Source organism: Schistocerca cancellata, chromosome 3 (genome assembly GCF_023864275.1).
Source record: "Schistocerca cancellata isolate TAMUIC-IGC-003103 chromosome 3, iqSchCanc2.1, whole genome shotgun sequence".
NCBI lineage: Eukaryota > Metazoa > Arthropoda > Insecta > Orthoptera > Acrididae > Schistocerca > Schistocerca cancellata.
Window position 1 is genome coordinate 893,091,898 of NC_064628.1, and position 25,574 is coordinate 893,117,471.

General features: G+C 43.3%; 1 protein-coding gene across 1 annotated transcript in view; it reads right to left on the reverse strand.

Annotated features, from left to right (window-relative positions):
* LOC126177150 (UDP-glucosyltransferase 2-like) overlaps window positions 1-25,318 on the reverse strand; it is a 93,264-nt gene extending 67,946 nt beyond the window's left edge. The window contains exon 1 of the mRNA XM_049924427.1: window positions 25,160-25,318. The gene's annotated coding sequence lies outside the window, so the exon portion shown is untranslated. The remainder of the gene's footprint in view (window positions 1-25,159) is intronic.
* Window positions 25,319-25,574: the final 256 nt, after the last annotated feature.

Here is a 25,574-nt window from a genome sequence, read left to right on the forward strand (position 1 = left end):
TGACAAAGATACATGTATCACATTGAAACAACCGAAATAAAATGTTCAAACGTAGCTACTTTCTGTATTTTAATTTAAAAAACCTACCTGTTACCAACTGTTCGTCTAAAATTGTGAGCCATATGTTTGCGACTATTGCAGCGCCATCTATCACAAAGCGAAGAAAATAGTCCAACTAAAACATTCATATTTCTTTACGTCAGGGGCGGGCAGGAATCCTGCACATGTGCGGTGCACTTGCACGCGTGCAGTTAACAGGTGTTCCGCGTGCACACAGGGGCAAGCTGGCCACCCGCTTATCTCCCATCCCCACCATACCTTCTGTCCGCTCCTTCCCCTGTAATGCGTTTTGTTTCCTAGCTTGCTTTATTGAGTGAATGAATAAGGTTAGTAGGAGTGCTTGAAAGAAATCGTGGTCTGAAAGAGTACCTATTACCTACGATACGTTTTATTTAATTATCACAGGTGGAGTTTACAATACGTTTGATATCCTGAACAAAATTTCTACATACAGACAAATACAAACAGTTACGTAAATTTTCATCACTGATGTTTGCTCTTAACCAAGACTTATTAATTCAGCAAATGGTTTTCCAGCTCTCGCTATATTAAGCGCAGTCTTATAACTTGCACATACCGCTGGGCTATTATTGTTGTCGTCCTGAAAACTTGAAAACAGTGCTCCATAAAATGTTAAATCAGTTAGATGAGATACATGACGAGAGAAAGTCGCAGATCTCTCGTGACAACAGCAACTACGACAAATTCAAATGGCTCTGAGCACTATGGGACTTAACTGCTGTGGTCATCAGTCCCCTAGAACTTAGAACTACTTAAACCTAACTAACCTAAGGACATCACACACATCCATGCCCGAGGCAGGATTCGAACCTGCGACCATAGCGGTCGCGCGGTTCCAGACTGTAGTGCCTAGAACCGCTCGGCCACTCTGGCCGGCCAACTACGACAGATTCATCTGGTATCGTCAGATCGCTCTTCTTAAGCTCAGTCAATTCCCCATCCGCTCAGAATCCGATAATAAATTGTACTCGTCCTTGTGAAATTTATTATAATGGCCTTCAATACTAAACTTCCGTTGACCAGCGAGAATACTGCCACATCTTAAACATTTCGAATTTTCAGGTTTTTGCACAAAGAAAAAATGATTCTCCCATTACTTTTTAAGAGATAGCAAATCTCCACTTCTCCGTTTCTTGAAATACAACGTTCACTACATAGTGCTCGCTTCGCATCAACGTCCGCAGCTTAGCCTGGCACTACACTGCCGCAACCTGTCGGCTGTCGCCACAGCCCCGGTCGACGCCTGCACGCGAGCAGCACACGTGCAGCGCTGTGCGCTCGTGAGCCGCGTGCAACGTTTGCCCGCCCCTGCTTTACGTACTACACGAATATGTAATAAAAAATAGGGTTCCCGTTTTTAAAAAACGCAGTTGATATCCGTTTGACCTATGGAGTGCCATGTAGGGGGCCAACCATAGCGCCATCTTGTTTCCCCCTTCAAGATACACAAGTTTCGTTCTTTGTAGTTTTTTCGTTTGACGCTTATTTCGTGAGATATTTGGCCCGGTCACGATCAATGGACCACCCTGTATATATGGTAGATAAAATCTGCTTTCTCCTGTTCCCCGATACCATATGGTTAATGAGCGGTGTCTCGAATTGTCCGGTCACGCCAAGTTCTCGTGCGCGCGTATCTTCGGCTAGAGGGCGCCCACGAGCGGCTTCTGAGAGGTCTTTGGCGAACTCGTTCTCTCGCACACAATCCGCCGAGGAGGGAAGCCGTGCCTAGCAGGAAAGCCCGTGAGGGGTGCGACGCGCCTGGGAGTCCGTGGTTGGCTGCTGTGCTTCCGAAGACGGACGTGTGGGATGCGGTCCGCTGTAGTTAGCGGTATCGCGGGATTAGGGGCATTTCCCAGGGCGGCCCAAGGACCGGTGTTGCAAACCGCCGCCTGTGTCAGAGTTCTACTCTACGTCTGCCACGGGACCGCAAGGTGCATGTCTACGTCTCTCCTTTACTATCCGGTGGGAAGCTTTTGAAGTGGTTGCTTACATAAAGCAGTGCGGCCGCGCCGTTGTAACTGCAATTACCACACGTTATGCCAGCCGAAAGTCTTGCAAGGTGCGCTAATTTCGCTAATGCTCGTTAACTGGACACGCCTCTGTGAGAATCCGATACCTGCTAATTATCATCTTCTTTTTAAATCACTAGATTTCTTTGACAAGGCTCAGCGTCCCGTGGTAAAGCTTCCTTGTAATTACAAGCTTGCTGTTTATAACGTTGGTCTTCGTCGAGAGAAGTGAATGTGGACATACGATCTTAAATTCAGTAAATTTTGCCGTTGTGGACAGAGTAACGTTTTGGTGTGACTTTAAACGCTCCACCTGTGTTCTTTGCGCGTGCTTCTTACGGAGTTCACCCAGCCTTGGCTCCCTAAGCTATTGATTAGATTGTTTTATTTAGCGCGGTACTGGCGGTTGTGCAACCAAAAAGTTTCTGCTTCTTCAAAATGCAGCAAAACTGTGCTGACTTATTGTATTTCTGCGCTTTATCACCTGGTACTAGAAATTTTTTACTTGTCAAATGGCTTGGTTCAAATGGCTCTGAGCACTATGGGACTTATCATCTATGGTCATGAGTCCCCTAGAACTTAGAACTACTTAAACCTAACTAACCTAAGGACAGCACACAACACCCAGCCATCACGAGGCAGAGAAAATCCCTGACCCCGCCGGGAATCGAACCCGGGAACTCGGGCGTGGGAAGCGAGAACGCTACCGCAAGACCACGAGATGCGGGCTTTTTACTTGTCCTTTCTTAAACTGTAAAATAGAATGGTACTGAAGAAGGGATGCAGCTAATTCCTAAATCTAATCCCCAGAGCTTGGCTGTTTGCTGTTCAGCTATCTGTTGCCACACTATCTTGCGTATGTTAACTTATTGTGTTTGTAATAATAGCTTTGTGTATGTTTGAGTACCAGTTAATTTGGGCTACCTGGTCGTGTTCTTGTGGAGTGTAATGGGTTCAGCTAACTGCCCGGTGCGAACCGCATGCAAACCAGGAGACTGCTCAGAGCATTTTGTAAAAGCTTCACCTTCAAATTTCTTATTACAGTTTTGTATATACCTTTGTTTGAAACACTCTCTAAACTGATCAAAAGCTGGCCGCTGTGGCCGAGCGGTTCTAGGCGCTTCAGTCTGGAGCCAACCGCGCTACCGCTATGGTCGCAGGTTCGAATCCTGCCTCGGGCATGGATGTGTGTGATGTTCTTAGGTTAGATAGGCTTAAGTAGTTCTACGTTCTACGGGACTAATGACCTCAGATTTTAAGTCCCACAGTGCTCAGAGCCATTTGAACCAATTGATTAAATGTCACTGGAAGTATATAGTTAAAGTTCAATTGAGGGTTACTCTGAGTTTGTGTAAATTATTTCACGCATTGCTTAAAGGTTTCCAGTGTTGCTTGCTTGTATTTAAAGGCCTACAACGTCAAGACTATGTGATTTTACTCTAAAATGCGCAATGTTGTAAAGTATATTTGGTAAATTTCATCACATCTAAGTCTTTCAGTGCTTTCAGTGCTTTCAGTTTGCAAATTGGTAACTACACCCTTTGGTTTTGTGGGTCATTGTTTTTAAGTTTGTTGCTTCGGTGAGTTATGTAAGATTTTATAATTTTAATAATTGTAGCTCAAATGTGCATTAACGAACGACAAATCCAGATTTCTCCAGGCCTTCCTTGTCCTTCCTATCAGAGGCGTACGAGCCTTCTCAGATAATTTTTTAGGATAGGTCAATTACGGCACAAAATATAGGTTCGGTCATCTATCTTTTTTCTTTTAGGTCAGCAATAGTTCAACTGTAATTATACCATTCCATATTGTTATAAGAATTTCCATCTCTTCACAGACCTAATAATCTGTTCGGCATATTCCAGTATTTCTCTTCCACTACAATTTTTCCCTCATACTGCTCCTTGTATAACCTGCTCGTGCATTCCATACCACTTGTCACAACAATCCGTCTCAATTCCTGGCAGTACATTTTCGTCGACTTCTTCCATTTTCTTACTTGTATGTCTACTTAACTCTTGTCGTCCTATTGCCCGAAATTTAAGATGTTTCAAATCACACACTATCTGGTCAAAAGTATCCACACACCTATTGTTGTTGTTGTTGTGGTCTTCAGTCCTGAGACTGGTTTGAGGCAGCTCTCCATGATACTCCATCCTGTGCAAGCTCCTTCATCTCCCTAAACTATTTATTATCCATGTTTCACTTCCATACATGGCTACACTCCATACAAATACCTTCAGAAACGACTTCCTGACACTTAAATCTATACTCGATGTTAACAAATTTCTCTTCTTCAGAAACGTTTTCCTTTCCATTGCCCGTCTACATTTTATATCCTCTCTACTTCTTCCATCATCAGTTATTTTGCTCCCCAAATAGCAAAACTCCTTTACTACTTTAAGTGTCTCATTTCCTAATCTAATTCCCTCATCATCACCCAACTTAATTCGACTACATTCCATTATCCTCGTTTTGCTTTTGTTGATGTTCATCTTATATCCTCCTTTCAAGATACTGTCCATTCCGTTCAACTGCTCTTCCAAGTCCTTTGCTGACAGAATTACAATGTCATCGGCGAACCTCAAAGTTTTTATTTCTTCTCCCTGGATTTTAATACCTACTCCAAATTTTTCTTTCGTTTCCTTTACTGCTTGCTCAATATACAGATTGAATAACATCGGGGAGAGGCTACAACCTTGTCTCACTCCCTTCTCAACCACTGCTTCCCTTTCGTGCCCCTCGACTCTTGTAACTGCCATCTGGTTTCTGTACAAATTGCAAATAGCCTTTCGCTCCCTGTATTTTACCCCTGCCACACACCTATTAGTGGACATTAATACGGTGCATGTCCACTCTTCGCCTTTATGATGGCTTCAACTGTGCCCGGGACACTTACAACGATGTGTCCGAACCTCTGTGGAAGAATACATCTACATCTACGTGATTACTCTGCTATTCACAACAAAGTGCTCGGCAGAGGGTTCAATGAATCACCTTCAAGCTATCTATCCACCGCTTCACTCTTGAACGGCACGCGGGAAAAACTAGCGCTTATATTTTTCTGTGCGAACACTGATTTCTCTCATTTTACCGTGATGGTCATTTCTCTTTATGTAGGTGGGGGCCAACAGAATGTTTTCGCAATCGGAGGAGAAAACTGGTGATTTAAATTTCATGAGAAGATAGGGTCGCAACGAAAAACGCCTTTATTATAATGATTGCCAGTCCAATTCACGTATCATGTCTGTGACATTATCTCCCCTATTTCGCGATAATACAAAACTAACTGCCCTTGTTTGTACTTTTTCGATGTCATCCGTCAGTCCCACCTGATGCGGATCCCACACCGCACAGCAATACTTTAAAATAGGGCGGACAAGCGTGGTGTAAGCAGTCTCTTTAGTAGAACTGTTGCACCTTCTAAGTGTTCTGCCAATGAATCACAGTCTTTGGTTTGCTCTACCCACAATATTATCTATGTGATCGTTGCAGTTTAGGTTATTTGTAATTGTAATCCCTAAGTATTTAGCTGAATTTACAGCCTTCAGATTTGTATGAATTACACGTAATCGAAATTTAGCTAATTTCTTTTATTACTCATCTGAATAAGTTCACACTTTCCTTTATTCAGGGTCAATTGGCACTTTTCGCACCATACTGATATGTTACTAAATAATTTTGCAAGTCGTTTTGATCATCTGATGACTTTACAAGACGGTAAATGACAGCATCATCTGCAAACAATCTAAGACGGCTACTCATATTGTCTCCTATGTCGTTAATATAGATCAGGAACAATAGAGGGCCTATAACACTTCCTTGGGGAACGCCGGATATTACTTCTGTTTTACTCGATGACTTTCCGTCTCTTACTACGAACTGTGAACTTTCTGACCGGAAATCACGAATGAAGTCGCACAACTGAGGCGATAGTTGATACGCACGCAGTTTGATTAGAAATCGCTTGTGTGGTAGTGCGCCAAAAGTCTTCTGGTACTCTAAAAATTTGGAATCAGTTTGACATCTCCTGTCAATAGCACTCATTACTTCGCGAGAATGAAGTGTTTCACAAGAACGATATTTTCTGAATCGGTGCTGCCTATGCAACAATAAATTGTTTTCTTCGAGGTACTTCATAATGTTCGAATACAGTATATGTATACCAACAGTATACCAACCATTTCTCTTCAAAAGCCAAAACCAGCGAATACAGTAATAGTGGACGCTAGGGCGTGGAGAGAACTTGACTCATCCCAAAGGCGTTCCCCTGGGTTCACGTCGGGCCTCCGGGCAGTCCACTCCATTTCAGGGATGTTACTGTCTACAGTAATTTCCTCGCAGATGCTGCTTTATGAGAGGGTGCATCGGCGTGCTGATACAAGCAACCATTGTCTATATCTATATCATGGATACTCTGCACGTCACATTTAAGTGCCTGGCAGAGGCTTCACCGAACCACCTTCACATTTCTCTATTATTCCAACCTCGTATAGCGCGCGGAAAGAACGAACGCCTATATCTTTGCGTTCGAGCTCTGATTTCCCTTATTTTATCGTGGTGATCGTTACTCCCTATGTAAGTCGGAGTCAACAAAATATTTTCGCATTCGGAGGAAAAAGTTCGTGATTGTAATTTCGTGAGAAGATTTCGTCGCAGCAAAAAACGCCTTTCTTTTAACGATTTCCAGCCCAAATCCTGTATCTTTTCTGTGACACTCTCTCCCATGTTTCGCGATAATACAAAACGTGCTGCCTTTCTTTGAACATTTTCGATGTACTCCGTCAGTCCTATCTGGTTAGGATCCCACATCGCGCAGCAGTATTCTAAAAGAGGACGGACAAGCGTAGTGTAGGCTGTCTCCTTAGTAGGTCTGTTACATTTTCTAAGTGTCCCGGCAATAAAATGCAGTCTTTGGTTAGCCTTCCCCACAACATTTTCTGTGTGTTCCTTCCAATGTAAGTTGTTCGTAATTGTAATACCTAGATATTTATTTGAATTTTCGGCTTTTAGATTAGACTGATTTTTCGTGTAACCGAAGTTTAATGAGTTCCTTTTAGCACTCATGTGGATGACCTCACACTTTTCGTTATTTAAGGTCAACTGCCACTTTTCATACCATTTAGATATTTTTTTCTAAATCGTTTTGCAGTTTGTTTTGATCTTCTGATGACTTTATTAGTCGATAAACGGCAGTGTCATCTGCAAACAACAGAAGACGGCTGCTCAGATTGTCTCCCAAATCGTTTATATAGATAAGGAACAGCGAAGAGCCTTGGGGAACGCCAGAAATCACTTCTGTTTTACTCGATGACTTTCCGTCAATTACTACGAACTATCACCTCTCTGACAGGAAGTCACAGATCTGGTCACAGAACTGAGACGATATTCCAGAAGCACGCAATTTGACTAAGAGCCGCTTGTGTGGTTCAGTGTCAAAAACCTTCCGGAAATCCAGAAATACGGAATCGATCTGAAAGTCCTTGTCAATAGCACTCAACACTTCATGTGAATAAAGAGCTAATTGTGTTCCACAAGAACGATGTTTTATAAACCCATGCTGACCGCGTGCCAATAGACCGTTTCCTTCGAGGTAATTCATTATGTTCGAACACAATATATGTTCCAAAATCCTGCTGCATGTCGACGTTAGCGATATGGGCCTATAAAGTAGTGGATTACTCCTACTACCTTTCTTGAATACTGGTGTGACCTGTGCAACTTTGCAGTCTTTGGGTACGGATCTTTCGTCGAGCGAACGGATGTGTATGATTGTTAAGCATGGAGCTAATGCATCAGCATACTCCGAAAGGAACCTAATTGGTGTACAGTCTGGACCAGATGACTTCCTTTTATTAAGTGATTTAAATTGGTTCATTATTTAAATTGGTTCACTACTCCGAGGATATTTACTTCTACGTTACTCGTGTTGGCAGCTGTTCTCTATTCGAATTCCGGAATATTTACTTCGTCTTCTTTGGTGAAGGCATTTCGGAAGGCTGTGCTTTGTCACTCTGTTTTGGCAGCACTGTCTTCGATAGTATCTCCATTGTTACCGCTCAGAGAAGGCGTTGATCGTTTCTTGCCGCTAACATGCTTCACATACGATCAGAATCTCTTTGGATTTTCTTCCAGGTTTCGAGACAAAGTTTCGTTGTGGAAACTGTTATAGGCATCTCGCATTGAAGTCTGCGCTAAATTTCGAGCTTCTGTAAAAGTTTGCCAATCTTGGGGATTTTGCGTTTGTTTAAATTTGGCATGTTTGTTTCGTTGTTTCTGCAACAGTCTTCTAACCCGTTTTGTGCACCGAGGAGGATCAGCTCCGTCGTTTGTTAATTTATTTGGTATAAATCTCTCAATTGCTCCCGATACTACTTCTTTGAATTTAAGCCACATCTGGTCTACACTTGTATTATTAAATTAAAATGAGTGGAGATTGTCTCTCAGGAAGGCGTCAAGTGAATTTTTATCTTCTTTTTTGAATAGGTATATTTTTCGCTTATTTTTCGAGGATTTGGGGATTACAATATTCACTCTCGCCACGACAACCTCGTGTTCACTAATCCCTGAATCGGTTTTGATGCTCGTTATTAACTCAGGATTATTTGTTGCTAAGACGTCAAGTGTGTTTTCACAACCGTTTACTATTCGCGTGGCCTCATGAACTAACTGCTCGAAATAATTTTCAGAAAATGCGTTTAGCACAATTTCGGATGATACTTTACGCGTACCTGCGGACTGTTCATCTACTGATGTAAATCACAATGCTGCAAAAAGTCTTCATATCCGTCCGCATTTAGCGTTTTCTTCAGCGCAGTAAGCGAATCACACCCTAAACACCCCCTTACAGTAACACCACACTCCCTTTGCTTTGCCGCTGGCACTGCACGTCATTGAAGGTAGCTTTCTCCAGGCATTCCCCATATCAATACCCTTCCGTTCGATTGCTGTGGACTGCTACGTGGTTCACCACTCCAAATCACTTGTTTTCTCTCATCCAGTATCCAGTGCCGTCGCTTTCAACATTACCTCAAGTGCTGCTTAACACTGTCTGCAGAAATGGGTGTTTTATCAGGAGCTGCTCGACCATCGTATTCCATTGTTTTAACTCCCTACGCACAGTCACTGCGCTAGTTGGACTGTTGGTAACACGTTGGAGTTATCCTTCCTCTGATTTTATGCCATTCTCTACAAAAATCCCGTTATTGACTGTCAGTACGTGAAATCTGCCTCAGCTTAGCTGTGGTTATTTCTTGGCGTTTCCACGTCACAATAACATCTCCAACAGCCGACTCCGGCAGGCTTAGGAAGGTGGAAATGTTCCAGATGTACGTGCTACTCAGATGACATCCAGTGTCACTAGTGTACATTAGAAGTCACTCAGCAGTCCTGATCGATTTATTCTCGTGTTACCGCTTATCCACTAACAACACAAAACTCTCCGCGTCCTTTGAGACTGATAGTTGCCTCTCTCGTGACATCTAAAGGTCACTTCCGCACTATCTAGCGGTTCAGGATACTTTAGATCACAAGGTATAAGTTGTAGTCATTCAGAAACTTAACCATTTAATAATTTGGAATCCTTACACTTAAACCGAGCCGGCCGCTGTGGTCGAGTGGTTCTAGACGCTTCAGTCCGGAACCACGGTCGCAGGTTCGAATCCTGCCACGAGCATGGATGTGTCTGATGTCCTTAGCTTAGTTAGGTTTACGTAGTTCTAAGTCTAGGGGACTGATGACCTCAGATGTTAAGTCCCATAGTGCTTAGAGCCATTTGAACAATTTCTTTTTCACCACTAACACAGCAGTGCATTAAGTATTGACAGCAAGTGCTTCTTTGAAAGGGAAATGTACATCTTCTCAGTTAACACCGTGCATATAATTTTGTTTGTGGGGTGGAGTGACCATCTCAGTCGGTGTATTTTAATTCGCTTGATCTGCTACTTCTCCGTCATTTGACTGGATCTTGTAAGTGGTGTGTCTGACTACCTGTTGTATGACTGATCAATGTCATTGAATTTTCTCATTGTGACAGTACTGAAGGGAGATCGGTTTTAAGTGATAAAAATCATTCAAAAGCCAAAATCGCACAAAATATTCTTTATTCAAGGCAAGCAGTTTCAACAGTCTTAGCTGTCATCTTCAGGTCTTAAACTTTTTTTTGGTAGTAGAACATGTTCATTTTACGCTACCTCATGCACAAGATATCAAGTGGATGAAACTTTTTTCTTTACGTACTACACGAATATGTAATAAAAAATGGGGGTTCCTATTTTAAAAAACGTAGTTGATATCCGTTTGATCTATGGCAGCGCCATGTAGCGGGCCAACCATAGCGCCATCTGTTTCCCCCCTTCAAGCTAGACAGAAGCCAGAAAGGTTTCGTTCTTCGTAGTTTTTTAGTTTGACGCTTATTTCGTGAGATATTTGACCCGGTCACGATCAGTGGACCACCCTGTATAAGGAGGTAAAGTTTTATAATGTTCCTTGCATCGGTGCTATATTAACAATGTCTTTTTCCCTTTCTGCCTATTTGTAAGAGACATTTTGCACATGGCGGATTCGTTCTGGTAGTCAGTTAGTTGCCGTTATCTCTAGCTTAAGACCAATAGCGATAAGGGCACAAATTTCGTTCATCGATGTAGTTTGCATTCTGATAATCTCTGCAAATAGCTGTTGTTTTTTCTCGATAAGGTTAGTTATAATCGGATATTCTGAGTACGGCACTGCCTTTCGTCGCTGCCAGATACACCACAATATGGTAGGCTATCTTATAAATTGAAGACACGGTATCTGTTCTCCATTTCTGAATATAATATGGCTGAATGGTCATCCCACATGTTACAAGTGCCTCCGCCCCCTCTCGACTTTTAAATAATGAATTTCTGGTGAAATATGAGTAGCGCATTATGTTGCGTTCTTTTTTTATTCTTTAAGTTCGATCTGTTTTAATCAATTGTTGTGTGCAGTACACAGAAAATTGCGTTACTCCAATTTTTTCTTATTAGACAATGGCTCTGAGCACTATGGGACTTAACATCTATGGTCATCAGTCCCCTAGAACTTACAACTACTTAGACCTAACTAACCTAAGGAAATCACACAACACCCAGTCATCACGAGGCAGAGAAAATCCCTGACCCCGCCGGGAATCGAACCCGGGAACCCGGGCGTGGGAAGCGAGAACGCTACCGCACGACCACGAACTGCGGACCTTATTAGACAACGGAGAAAAGAATAGCAGTCGATCGCGAAATCAGTTGCTTTATTATAGCACATCTAGCTTTCAACCACTACATCGTCACCTTCAGTACATATAACAGGTGACGTTAGTCCAAAGAGTCACGTGATGAACAATATTGGTTGATGTTAAACATGCAGGAGTCTAATATGAACATTATCATGACAATGCCAGAATTATTTCTATGTGTTGATGATACACTAGGAAGACACTGAGAATATTAACGTAGAATAATGTAGAAATAATATAAGTAGTTTTGTTGAGAATCACTGACTGAGCTTACATAACAAGAAAAAATTGTCAGTACAAAGACAGTGAAAGGTGAAACACAAATCACAGATGACACAAACTCAATGCAATGTTTATTAACAAATAAATAATTTTAGAACCGTTGGATTTTATTTTGGTGTAGAAAAACCGTACGACAACATTTCACTACAGTGAAAAACGAGACATAAATTTCTTTCTCTCTGCGCCCTACGATATATGTTTAATTGAAAGTCAATGAAACTCACGTATGACCCGGAAGTATACTTTGTTCGTATTTTCATCTTTTGACAGATTGCAACAGGCAGTTTTGGCAGTAAATGGTTCAAATGGCTCTGAGCACTATGGGACTCAACATCTGAGGTCATCAGTCCCATAGAACTAGTTAAACCTAACTAACCTAAGGACATCACACACATCCATGCCCGAGGCAGAATTCGAACCTGCGACCGTAGCTGTCGCGCGGTTCCAGACTGAAGCACCTAGAACCGGTCCGCCTCACCGTCCGGCTTAGGAGTAAAAACTAGGCAACTTGAGACACTGCAGCAGAGGTCGCAGAAGAGTAAATTAAACGTTATCAGTTAGACTACCAAACAAATTAAACATCTGCTCGTTGGTACTAATTTAAGTGGCAGCTTGCATTGAGCGTCAAAAATTGTGAAATTTCCGGAAGTAATCCAAGATTGATTTAATAGTTCACTGTACTCCGTGTGGTTGGAGAAAATCCGTGAAACTGAAAGACCGTTTTACGTGGCTGCTTTGCACGTCTGTTACGATCAATCACATTTCTATTTCCATAGTTCTAGTTGACTATGGCTTTCATTCAGTGCTGACACCAGTCTTCTACACATCAAGCTTGTAGCTGGTAACAACGACGAGGGCTGCCGGTTTCGCCGCATGGAGAACTGATGGATGGGAACCACCCGCTATGGACGTTGTCGAACGGAATCTATACAGCCTGTTACATTAGACAGTAGGCCGTTCGGAGAGAGAAGAGATCATGGGCAGATAGGGGTCTGTCTGTTCACGCACGGTGGAAAAGTAGGAAGGCACCCTACACTTAGAAAGTGTTGCTAGGGACAACTACCATAAGTATGAAATAGCATTGCTATTGAGAAAAACATGGGCAACTATTTCTGCATCTACTGCACAATATATAATGCATGATGGAGGGCACTTGATACCACTACAGCGGTGGAAATCAGTATAAAGATAGGGTTCCTATGAAACTATGAAACTTAACTCTATCGCATGTATTACAGAAGTAGGAGATATGTTTAACAGATAAACAGCGACAACTCAATAACACAGTTTCACTCTTAAGACGAGTAACAAAATATGGCGTTTGCATTTTTTGGATGGAACTGGTATAAGGGCACTCACTGTAGTGTTGTGTTACTGCATTGTTAGTACTTTGTCGAACTCCTGTTCTGCCTAATTACTTGAAAAATTCTCTTTGGCATTGACTTTGTTAGGGTTGTAGTTCTTGCAGTGAAATTGTCGCCCACTCTTCTCTTATAGCTCTTTCAGCCTACATACGACATAAAATTATCTTCCAGTGTGATAAGCACGCCTTGTAAGTATTTCTCAAGAGTTGTCATCGAGATTAATATCCGAGCTACGTACAGGAATGGGTATGACATCAGTATCTTTATCTGCAGAGCACTTTTTGGTTGTAGGAGAAACCTGCACAGATACATTATCATGTTGAAATAATAGACTGTCGTGCCCTGGGTCCTCATACATCCTAATCGGTCTGTCCCTAGCATCTCATTGTACATGTTAGAGTTCATTGTAATTTCAGCCAAGCAAAGCATGATTTATGTTTAGCGTAGAAGGTTACCCAAATCAGAACACGTCCGCCACGAAAATTTCTCCTCGTTCTTACCTGCTGCTCTGTTCTCAGACCATGTCAATAACAATGACATCCGTTCTACCCATCTAAATTAAACCTCTTCTCATCACAGAACATCACTTCATCCCATTCTGAAGTCCATGGCATATGTTTTTAAGCAAGCTTCAATCTAGCCTATTTATGTTCGGGTGTCGCAGCTGTTATCTGCAGTCGTTTCTTGAATGCAAGGTATCTGTCATGTGACAAAATTTATTGTAGACGTCTGGCAGTTGCTGGATGCTGTAAATGAGCAACGAATTGTGAAGAATAACGGTTTGTAGCCATTGCTTGGCGCAAAAGCAACCGTTTCGACGTCTCGGATAATTTTCTACCTTGCCTATATTTTCCGTTCAGTTCGGATAGTGCGCCCAATATAACGAATTATCGATTACTGTACTTAACCTATTCAACTTCTTGGCTATTTGAGGACTAGAGAGTCCCATTTACTTGTCTGCATCGAGTTTCGTTTTTTCGTGACATGATAACTGTTTTCCACGTGGAATTGTCACAGTCGTGGATTCTGTACACAAAACGCACTATCAGTAATGGTGTCTGTTTCCTGCAGAAAATGCACACACACACACACACACACACACACACACACACACATACACACACACACACACACACACACACACACTAACGCTGTGCGCAAAGACTGCCTTTATACCGAGTTCCACCCTCTACCACATGAATCGTTGATGTACTACTGACATCAAATTCGATACCATTTTATTAAATTTTTCAGTACACTGAACCTCATTCTACTGCATATACACCGAGCACAACTGTTCCAACTGACAAGCCCGCATCTCGTGGTCGTGCGGTAACGTTCTCGCTTCCCACGCCCGGGTTCCCGGGTTCGATTCCCGGCGGGGTCAGGGATTTTCTCTGCCTCGTGATGGCTGGGTGTTGTGTGCTGTCCTTAGGTTAGTTAGGTTTAAGTAGTTCTAAGTTCTAGGGGACTTATGACCACAGCAGTTGAGTCCCATAGTGCTCAGAGCCATTTTGAACCAACTGACAATGTTAACTTTCGTAAAAATATCCATGCCTTTATTTTGGCTTCCGTTACTGTATTGTCAAAAATGGTTCAAATGGCCCTGAGCACTATGGGACTCAACTGCTGAGCTCATTAGTCCCCTAGAACTTAGAACTAGTTAAACCTAACTAACCTAATGACATCACAAACATCCATGCCCGAGGCAGGATTCGAACCTGCGACCGTAGCGGTCTCGCGGTTCCAGACTGCAGCGCCTTTAACCGCACGGCCACTTCGGCCGGCTACTGTATTGTCAATGTCATTCCCTATTCCATTAGCGTACTAACTGAGGCGAAGAAAAACCGCGTATGTTCGCCTGTCCATGCTTTTGTACGCGCTCTGATCTCTCTAATGTTATTATAGTGACCACTACGAGATATATAGGTTCGTGGCAGCAGAATTCTCGCATAGTATTCTTCGACTTCATGTTCTCTAAATTCATCTGACAGAATTTCGCGCGAACTGCGTCTTTCAAGGACTCCCATTTAAGTCCCCGAGCATATACAGTGTTATTACAAATTATTGAAGCGATTTCACAGCTCTACAATAACTTTATTATTTGAGATATTTTCACAATGCTTTGCACACACATACAAAATCTCAAAAAGTTTTTTTTAGGCATTCACAAATGTTCGATATGTGCCCCTTTAGTGATTCGGCAGACATCAAGCCGATAATCAAGTTCCTCCCACACTCGGCGCAGCATGTCTCCATCAGTGAGTTCGAAAGCATCGTTGATGCGAGCTCGCAGTTCTGGCACGTTTCTTGGTAGAGGAGGTTTAAACACTGAATCTTTCACATAACCGCACAGAAAGAAATCGCATGGGGTTAAGTCGGGAGAGCGTGGAGGCCATGTCATGAATTGCTGATCATGATCTCCAACACGACCGATCCATCGATTTTCCAATCTCCTGTTTAAGAAATGCAGAACATCATGATGGAAGTGCGGTGGAGCACCATCCTGTTGAAAGATGAAGTCGGCGCTGTCGGTCTCCAGTTGTTACATGTGCCAATTTTCCAGCATGTCCAGATACACGTGTCCTGTAACGTTTTTTTTCGCAGAAGAAAAAGGGGCCGTAAACTTTAAACCGTGAGATTGCACAAAACACGTTAACTTTTGGTGAATTGCGAATTTGCTGCACGAATGCGTGAGGATTCTCTACCGCCCAGATTCGCACATTGTGTCTGTTCACATCACCATTAATAAAAAATGTTGCTTCATCACTGAAAACAAGTTTCGCACTGAACGCATCCTCTTCCATGAGCTGTTGCAACCGCGCCGAAAATTCAAAGCGTTTGACTTTGTCATCGGGTGTCAGGGCTTGTAGCAATTGTAAACGGTAAGGCTTCTGCTTTAGCCTTTTCCGTAAGATTTTCCAAACCGTCGGCTGTGGTACGTTTAGCTCCCTGCTTGCTTTATTCGTCGCCTTCCGCGGGCTACGCGTGAAACTTGCCCGCACGCGTTCAACCGTTTCTTCGCTCACTGCAGGCCGACCCGTTGATTTCCCCTTACAGAGGCATCCAGAAGCTTTAAACTGCGCATACCATCGCCGAATGGAGTTAGCAGTTGGTGGATCTTTGTTGAACTTCGTCCTGAAGTGTCGTTGCACTGTTATGACTGACTGATGTGAGTGCATTTCAAGCACGACATACGCTTTCTCGGCTCCTGTCGCCATTTTGTCTCACTGCGCACTCGAGCGCTCTGGCGGCAGAAACCTGAAGTGCGGCTTAAGCCGAACAAAACTTTATGAGTTTTTCTACGTATCTGTAGTGTGTCGTGACCATATGTCAATGAATGGAGCAACAGTGAATTTATGAAATCGCTTCAATCATTTGTAATAGCCCTGTATGTTACTCTTCTGTGTGGGCTATACCGACCAGTCTCAATGCGCTTGTCGTCCATCATCATGCCTTAATGATAAGCACTCCAAACGTTGGAGCAATGGTCTAGAAAAAGTTATACTACCCTCTTGTATGCGACTTCGTACACAAATGCACTGCACATCACTACATTCATTCCTTCCAATCTAAGTACCCCTTCACAGACCCCAGCAATCATTTTAAACGATCTCCCCACCTGATATACAGACGTTTATCACTAAAATATGTCCACCCCCGGTAGCTGAGTAAAGAAAGGAGCGAAGGAAATTTGTGGACGTACATCTCCGACCAGCATCACAAGCTACTACACATGAATAATTATTATGATACATACGCCAACTTCCTCAGAAGAACAGTCATGTGAACTCCATTTTCGAGGATGCGATTCAGAACATGAAGAAACGAGGATAATTTGATCTTTGAAAAACAAATACGATCAAGTGACGAACATCACTATCTGGTTTGGACTTGGATTTTTTCTAAAATGTCAAGGAACCTGTAATTAATTTTAGTTTGTTTTATTACTTTTAGATGTCAGTTGTAAATTATGTACTACTGTGGAATGTTATGACCAATAAATCGAAAAAAAAGTGGTCAGCGTGACAGAATGTCAATCCTAAGGGCCCGGGTTCGACTCCCGGCTGGGTTGGAGATTTTCTCCGCTCAGGGACTGGTTGTTGTGTTGTCCTAATCATCCCCATCGACGCGCAAGCCGCCGAAGTGGCGTCAAATCGAAAGACTTGCACAAGGCGAACGGTCTACCCGCCGGGAGGCGCTAGTCACACGACATTATTATTATATTATCACTAAAATCTTAAGATGATGTGTTGTGCTCAAGATAGTCACTACGATGTGGTAATTTTTTGTTGTTACATCCTTTGCCTTTGTTATAGGTACTGCCTTGCATTCATCCACAGCGAAAGAGAGATTTCGTTCATTATATCAACAGAAAACTTTTTCCAATTCTGTCTTAATTCCCTTTAGATCACCCAACAAAGAATCTTTCTTCCAGATGACAGCATCATCAGCCAACTATCTTAGTGTTCCTGTTCCTTTCTGATACATCGTTTATGTTGTCAAAAGTAAAAATCACTTAATGTAGTTAAATGATCTTAGTACACTGTCGATATTCACATCTCCTGCTGCTCTGTGAGTGCGGTAAGCATACCGACGAATTGGACAGCTGACCTCTCTTTACGGGTCGATGCACAGTCGACAGTGTAGCATTCAGAGAGGCTCCAGTTATTGATACTTAACGGAAAGACTCCAGTAACAGAAATGGTTACGACTTCACTCACGGTTACCTACTACACAGGGCGCTATGAAAGTAACAAATACAGGAAAAAAAAACTTTCATTGTGAAATGGAAACGAAAGAATAACCAAAGTAATAGCAGATACGATAACGCAGTGCATGTCTTGTTCAGAGGACGATGCACAGCGGCGGCTACAGCCGTTATGAAACACATGAAATGTATTCGCATTTGCGAATATCGATCTCCTTCATCTGTATAATGGAATGACTACAGCGCAAATTTGTGCCACACCGAAACGTGAGTCCAGATTTTCCGATTGTCGCGATCGATGGCATTGCCATTTGGCTATCCGTGCACAACTCACGTCCAGATCCAAACTTCCATATGTCGTAAACAATGTGTGTACAACGAGCACTCGTACATCCATTATGTGTATTTCTGTACAGGGGAGACATTTCAATTGAAAGTCGCGTGCATTGTGTCAGCGGATAAATGCATTACGAGGTGCATTCAAGTTATATGGCCTCCGATTTTTTTTCTAATTAACTACTCACCCGAAATCGATGAAACTGGCGTTACTTCTCGGCGTAATCGCCCTGCAGACGTACACATTTTTCACAACGCGGACGCCATGATTCCATGGCAGCGGCGAAGGCTTCTTTAGGAGTCTGTTTTGACCACTGGAAAATCGCTGAGGCAATAGCAGCACGGCTGGCGAATGTGCGGCCACGGAGAGTGTCTTTCATTGTTGGAAAAAGCCAAAAGTCACTAGGAGCCAGGTCACGTGAGTAGGGAGCATGAGGAATCACTTCAAAGTTGCTATCACGAAGAAACTGTTGCGTAACGTTAGCTCGATGTGCGGGTGCATTGTCTTGGTGAAACAGCACATGCGCAGCCCTTCCCCGACGTTTTTGTTGCAGTGAACGAAGGAATTTGTTCTTCAAAACATTTTCGTAGGATGCACCTGTTACTGTAGTGCCCTTTGGAACGTAATGGGCAAGGATTACGCCCTCGCTGTCCCAGAACATCGACACCATCATTTTTTCAGCTCTGGCGGTGAATCTGTGTGCTTCCATTGAGCTGACTGGCGCTTTGTTTCTGGATTGAAAAATGGCATCCACGTCTCATCCATTGTCACAACCAACGAAAAGAAAGTTCCGTTCATGCTGTCGTTGCGCGTCAACATTCCTTGGCAACATGCCACACGGACAGCCGTGTGGTCGTCCGTCAGCATTCGTGGTACCCACCTGGATGACGCTTTTCGCATTTTCAGGTCGTCATGCAGGATTGTGTGCACAGAACCCACAGAAATGCCAAGTCTGGAGGTGATCTGTTCAACAGTCATTCCGCGATCCCCCAAAACAATTCTCTCCACTTTCTCAATCGTGTCATCAGACCGGCTTGTGCGAGCCTGAGGTTGTTTTGGTTTGTTGTCACACGATGTTCTGCCTTCATTAAACTGTCGCACCCACAAACGCACTTTCGACGCATCCATAACTCCATCACCACATGTCTCCTTCAACTGTCGATGAATTTCAATTGGTTTCACATCACGCAAATTCAGAAAACGAATGATTGCACGCTGTTCAAGTTAGGAAAACGTCGCCATTTTAAGTATTTAAAACAGTTCTCATTCTCGCCGCTGGCGGTAAAATTCCATCTGCCATACGGTGCTGCCATCTCTGGGACGTATTGGCAATGAACACGGCCTCATTATAAAACAATGCGCATGTTTCTATCTCTTTCCAGTCCGGAGAAAAAAAATCGGAGGTCTTAGAACTTGAATGCACCTCGTATTGCAGTGCCACTTTTGTTCATCCGACTTGCAACTGGGTATGCGAATTTCAGTTTAAATGTCTCTCCTACAAGGCAACATACGTAACGAATGTACGAGTGCAGGTTGTAGAAACATGGTTGATGGTGTATGGAAGTTTGCATCAGTCGTGCTCGGAAACCTTAATGGTAAGACGACTGCCCGCGATAGGAGGGCAATCCGGGTTCGAGCGCCGGTCCGGCACACATTTTCATTGTCATCATTCCATTACACAGCTGATGGTTGTCCATTTGCATGTGAATAAATTTCATGTAAGCAAAAAGCAGTCTGTCCGAAGATTCGCATCTCTGCTCATGTGAAAAATCGAAATGCACCATGGATTATATTCAACGTTCTATCGCTTCACCCAGTCCATTGCGACATGCTTGGATCCTCCTTGGAATGCTGTCCACAGTGCTGCTTAAGTCTCACCCAATCTTCTGCAGTGACGCTTCTGGGGTCACGCAATATGTGAGGATTCCTACAAATTTAAACTGGTTCCAGTATGGTTCATGTCAACAGCTGACTTTAAGGCGAGATAGCAGGTTGATGCTTCGTGTCTCGATTACGCACAATCCTAAAACGACCGTCGTTAACAGAGACGGAAATCTGGTGTCCGTACATCATCAACAGGTCGCAGCTCCAGTTTCCCGTGTGTTGGTGATGACCCCATCCCACGTTTTCTACCCCTGTCACATGCTCGTGTATCCTGTTCCAATGAGACAACATTCGCCGACGTCCTTGTTGACTGTGTCGATCCGGCTTCTCTTTGGAGATCCATCACGTTTTTTCCCACTTATAGTCATTTCAAGGAATTTCTTTATCCCGGTTTCTTCCATCAGTTTCGTAATATCCGTACATGATACTGGCCCGAAACGTAAATGACCAATGTAGCAAATCCACACAACCAATACGCAGAAACAATTTCGGAAGCAAACACAATAAGCTAGTAAACAAACGTTGACAGATAATTTACATAGTAGTGTTGCCAACAGAATGTAACATATCAATAGCCCGCATCTCGTGGTCGTGCGGTAGCGTTCTCGCTTCCCACGCCCGGGTTCCCGGGTTCGATTCCCGGCGGGGTCAGGGATTTTCTCTGCCTCGTGATGGCTGGGTGTTGTGTGCTGTCCTTAGGTTAGTTAGGTTTAAGTAGTTCTAAGTTCTAGGGGACTGATGACCATAGATGTTAAGTCCCATAGTGCTCAGAGCCATTTTTGTAACATATCAATATTTGCAGTGACCTATTACAACATTAACAGATACCGATAGATTCATTTTAAGTGCCACATTTCCATTCAGTTTCAGTAATGCACTCTAGAGAGATCCTTATTAGTTGCAGATGATGAAGTCTACCCAAATATCAGCACTGCTGGAAATGACATGCAGCTACGTGGAACATCATTATGTGCTATTGAGGTGTATATTTTATTAAAATATTATCAATATAATGAACATAATCTAAGTTTTTGCATGTTACCACACACTTTTACCTTACATTCGACAGAGAATTAAATGAAACCACTAACGATAGTGAAACTCCACCGAAACATGTATGACTGAAAAAGAGACTTATATTTGCGCAAATCAGTTCAGTTTTCATAATCTTTTTTTATGTGAAAGGAAACACGGACAAAAAAGTTAGCTTCAGTCTCAAGATAAATGTAACAGCGGGCGCACGATCCAAGCTTGAAATTTCTCTTCCAGGCATGATGCCAGACTGAATACTGCCCCGTTCGGTACTGCTGACATAGCGCGTTCTGCTCTACTTGGATGGAGAATATAAATTTACTTTTAGTTCCATCTCACAGATTGCTGTATATAGCGATTCCCTGTGGCCAAAAGGATGTTGAGACAGATGTTTCCAATGAAAGAAACACAGGTTATTCAAGCCATACTGTGATGCAGAAGTCTTTTTCAGCAGTACATTTTCTAATTAATACAGTAAACACAGGTTATTCAAGCCATACTGTGATGCAGAAGTCTTTTTCAGCAGTACATTTTCTAATTAATGCAGTACTAATGGTGTGATTTCATCTGTTCAGCCAAGTTGTTGATTCCATCTTGTGCACAATATTTAGGGGTCCCACCGAGGAACAAAACAAATCGTCTGTCTCCGAGCGCTGCCTCAAATATACTGACGGAAAAAATGCAACACCAAAAGATAATTAACTTGGAGTAACGAAATTTCAGAAATACATTAGTTTAGGTAACATATTTATGTGAGTAACATTGCAAGATCGTAAGTTATTTTAAGAGCGAGATAAGCCGCTGGAAAAGTGAAACGTTGGTGTAATAGCCAGAATGTTGAATGAAAGCATGTAAACGGGCTTGTATTGTGTTGTACAGGTGCTAGATGTCAGTTCGTGGGGTGGAGTTAGATGCCTGCTGCACCTGGTCAACACAGGGACGGTCAGTTCTGCTTGTGGATGACGCCGCTGTTGTCTTCTGATGATGTTCCATATGCGCTCGATTGGGTAAAGATCTGGTGATCGAGCAGGCCAGGACAATACGTCGACACTCTGTAGAGAAAATTGGATTACAAGTGCGCTGTATGGGCCAGCTTTATCCTGTTGGAAAACACCCCTTTGAATTCTGTTCATGAATGGCAGCACACTAGGTCGAATCACGAGACTGACGTACATACCAGTTGTCAGGGTGCGTGGGATAACCAGGAGAGTGCTCCACCTGTCATACGATATGGCACCTGAGATGATAACTCCAGGTGTAGGTCCAATGAGTCTAGCACGCAGACAGCTTGGTTGCAGACCCGCAATTTGACTCCTCCTAACCAACACACGGCCATCGCTGGCACCGAGGCAGAACCTTCTTTTATCAGAAAACACGCAGATTTCCACCCTGTCCTCCAATGAGCTCTAGCTTGAAACCACTGATGTCGCAAATGGCGTAGTTTGGGGTCAGTGGAACGCACGCTACACGGCGTCTGGCTCGGAGTCGTCCTTGAAGTAACCGATTTGTAGCAGTTCGTTGTGTAACTGTGATGTCAACTGCTGCTCAAATCGTTGTTGTCGATGCAGTACAATGTATCAGACCAATACGCCGAATACGATGGTCTCTCATCTCGGCAGTGTCACGTGGCCGTCTGGAGCCTGGTCTTTTTGCGTTCGTACATTTTGATGACCACCGCTGCCAGCAATCATATACAATGGCTACATTCCTGCCAAATCCTTGTTGGTATCGCAGAAGCAACATCAAGCTCCTCGAAGCCGTATTACAAGACATTGTTCAAACTCAATGCGATGTTGATATTGGCGTCTTTCTCGCCTTAATAGCATTCTTGACCAACATCAACTCACCACGCCCAATCTCAAAGGTAACTGACGCTCATGAGCATTACGGCATATACATATGATGATGATGAAGTCCCATACTACTTGATAGAGTGCAGGGGACGATGCGGGAGACTTGCACCACTGTACTAGTGCAAGGTCCTAGCGGAGGTGGTTTGCCGTTACCTTACTCCGACCGTAATGGGGACGAATAATGATGATGAAGACGGCACAACACCCAGTCATCTCGAGGCAGGTGAAAATCCCTGACCCCACCGGGAATCGAACCCGGGACCCCATGCTCGGGAAGCAAGAATGCTACCGCGAGACCACGAGCTGCGGACATATATCTAATCTGATTTGCATCCACATACTGGCGCTACTGGTGCCACTCTTATGTGACTGGCGCGAAGTTTGAATACTCATCATCTTTCAGATGAAAAACACGCCTATCAACTTGCATTTGTCACACACTTTCTCTTTGTTTTGCGATTTTTATTATTGTCTGTGTATAATGATGAAACGCAATACGATAGAACCAGTGTTGCGATACATCCGCTACGTGTCTGGGGCGCCGTAAATAAGGAGCCTATCGGCATAAGGATGTTGGGGAGCCTAATAAACGAGGAAGGAGGTTTCAAGGTAGACAAGATTTGCTGACCGGCACTGGATTTATTAATATCTCGACACTGTCATCTCATCGACCAAAGCTGAGAAACGCTGAGAGAATGTGCGTTTCACGGAGTATCAGAGTGGGATATGGTAACCAAACGAGCATCAATAAATGGCGGTGTGACGCCAAGAACAGTTCAGTCTTGTGGGAAACCAGGCAGCGAGCACACCTAACAACAGAACTCGCAGTACCTGAAGAAGAATAGCTGGTCCCCTCGTCGAAATATTGCGCATAAAATGGAAAGAAGTTGGCTGAATAGCTGAATGCGCACCATTAGTCAGTTAATCATCTTGGCGTTGAAGCTCTTTTCCCTCCCTCTCCCTTTTCACACACACACACACACACACACACACAAAGGAAAAAAGAATCACTAACACCTCTGAAAGATTCAAAACAACTGCCAGGAACACCTTCAACTGTTCCACTGTCAGCCATCTTGTTTTTACACCTTCAATTGTTCCACTGCCCGCCATGTTTGATTTTACAGCTGTTAAAGGAGTGAAACAGTTACAGTGACAGTGACAACTCAATATATAGTGTTCGACAGTGATGGAGATGATTAAAAGGAAAACGTAAGTGAAACATTATGTAAATAGACATACATATAGAATCAAATAATATCAGACATAAAAATAACAAGTTTTCAAATTGTAAAAAATGGTTCAAATGGCTCTGAGCACTATGGGACTTAACTGCTGTGGTCATCAGTCCCCTAGAACTTACAACTACTTAAACCTAACTAACCTAAGGACATCACACACATCCATGCCCGAGGCAGGATTCGAACCTGCAACCGTAGCGGTCACGCGGTTCCAGATTGTAGCGCCTAGAACCGCTCGGCCACTCTGGCCGGATTTCAAATTGTAATTTTGGCTTAAACAATTTGTCTACTTTATGGTATAAGTAGTTGCAGATGACAAACTGTGCAAAAAACGGTCACAGTAGAAACACAACACATCTGAAAAAGCATACCATGTGGTAAAAAGGTATGAATTCGTAATTTATGTGTTTTTTTTTCAAATACCTGTAATTACGATTTAAAAACTAATAGCTACATGTATACAAACAACAAAGAACACTCTTTATCTTTAACAGATGGAAAATAAAAGCTCACTGAAGATGCTGCAACTGCAGTGGAACATGTTTGGGTTAAAAAAGCAAAATGTGTTTTGCTAAAGGCGGACCCTATCCAAAAACATACATATAAGTCAGTTATTCCAATTATTAATTTATGAGGCGAAATTTAAAAGCTTTTTTGCGTCTTTTTATAAATCAGGGAAACTAAGAGAAAACCGAGAGATTACGTAGTAATAAACTTTCGCGACCTGATTAACGCTTGTTTTGTTTTGACGCAGAAACGTCTTCTAGTCCGGGTGCTTCTTACGAGCAAATGGTTCAAATGGCTCTGATCACTATGGGACTTAACATCTGAGGTCATCAGTCCGCTAACTAACCTAAGGACATGACACACATCCATGACCGAGACAGGATTCGAACCTGCGACCGTAGCGGTCGCGCGGTTCCAGACTGAAGCGCCTAGAACCGCTCGGTCACACCGGCCGGCTACGAGCAGGAGTAAGCACATTCCGTAAAGCATACTCTGGGAAAGTTTAGCTACGATCATAAGCTACAAAATGACATAATAATACAGTATGTTTGACTTGTAGTTTGAAATGGTCGAGGACGTAGAAAGTAATTTTGGTAATGTAATCTTACCGACGTCTATTTAGTGGAGAGAGACGTCGCCACGGCGATAATTCACACACTGCACAATTGTAACGTCAGTCCAGAGCAGCGTCTACTGCAGGTGCCCAAGTGTGTGTGGATATGGTGGTGCAGCTATCGTGTCCCTTCCTATGCTCTCCCTCCGGCGAGGCTCGGAGCTGCACTGACCGCCGTTCGTCAGACGCTGTGCGGTAGTCAGCTGTCTCACAGTGACCTTGGCGGGAGTGAGTGACGTCACTGCGCGTGGCCGCTCTACACAGCGATATCTGCCGCTAAGTGGTCGTCGACTTATCTGCTTTATTTGATCCACCTGCCGCGTTGTAACAGTTAGCTACATTGCAACTGACAACCTTGCACACACGGTCAAGATGTGATTCGCAGCAATGGACAAAGTGCGTCGTGCGAC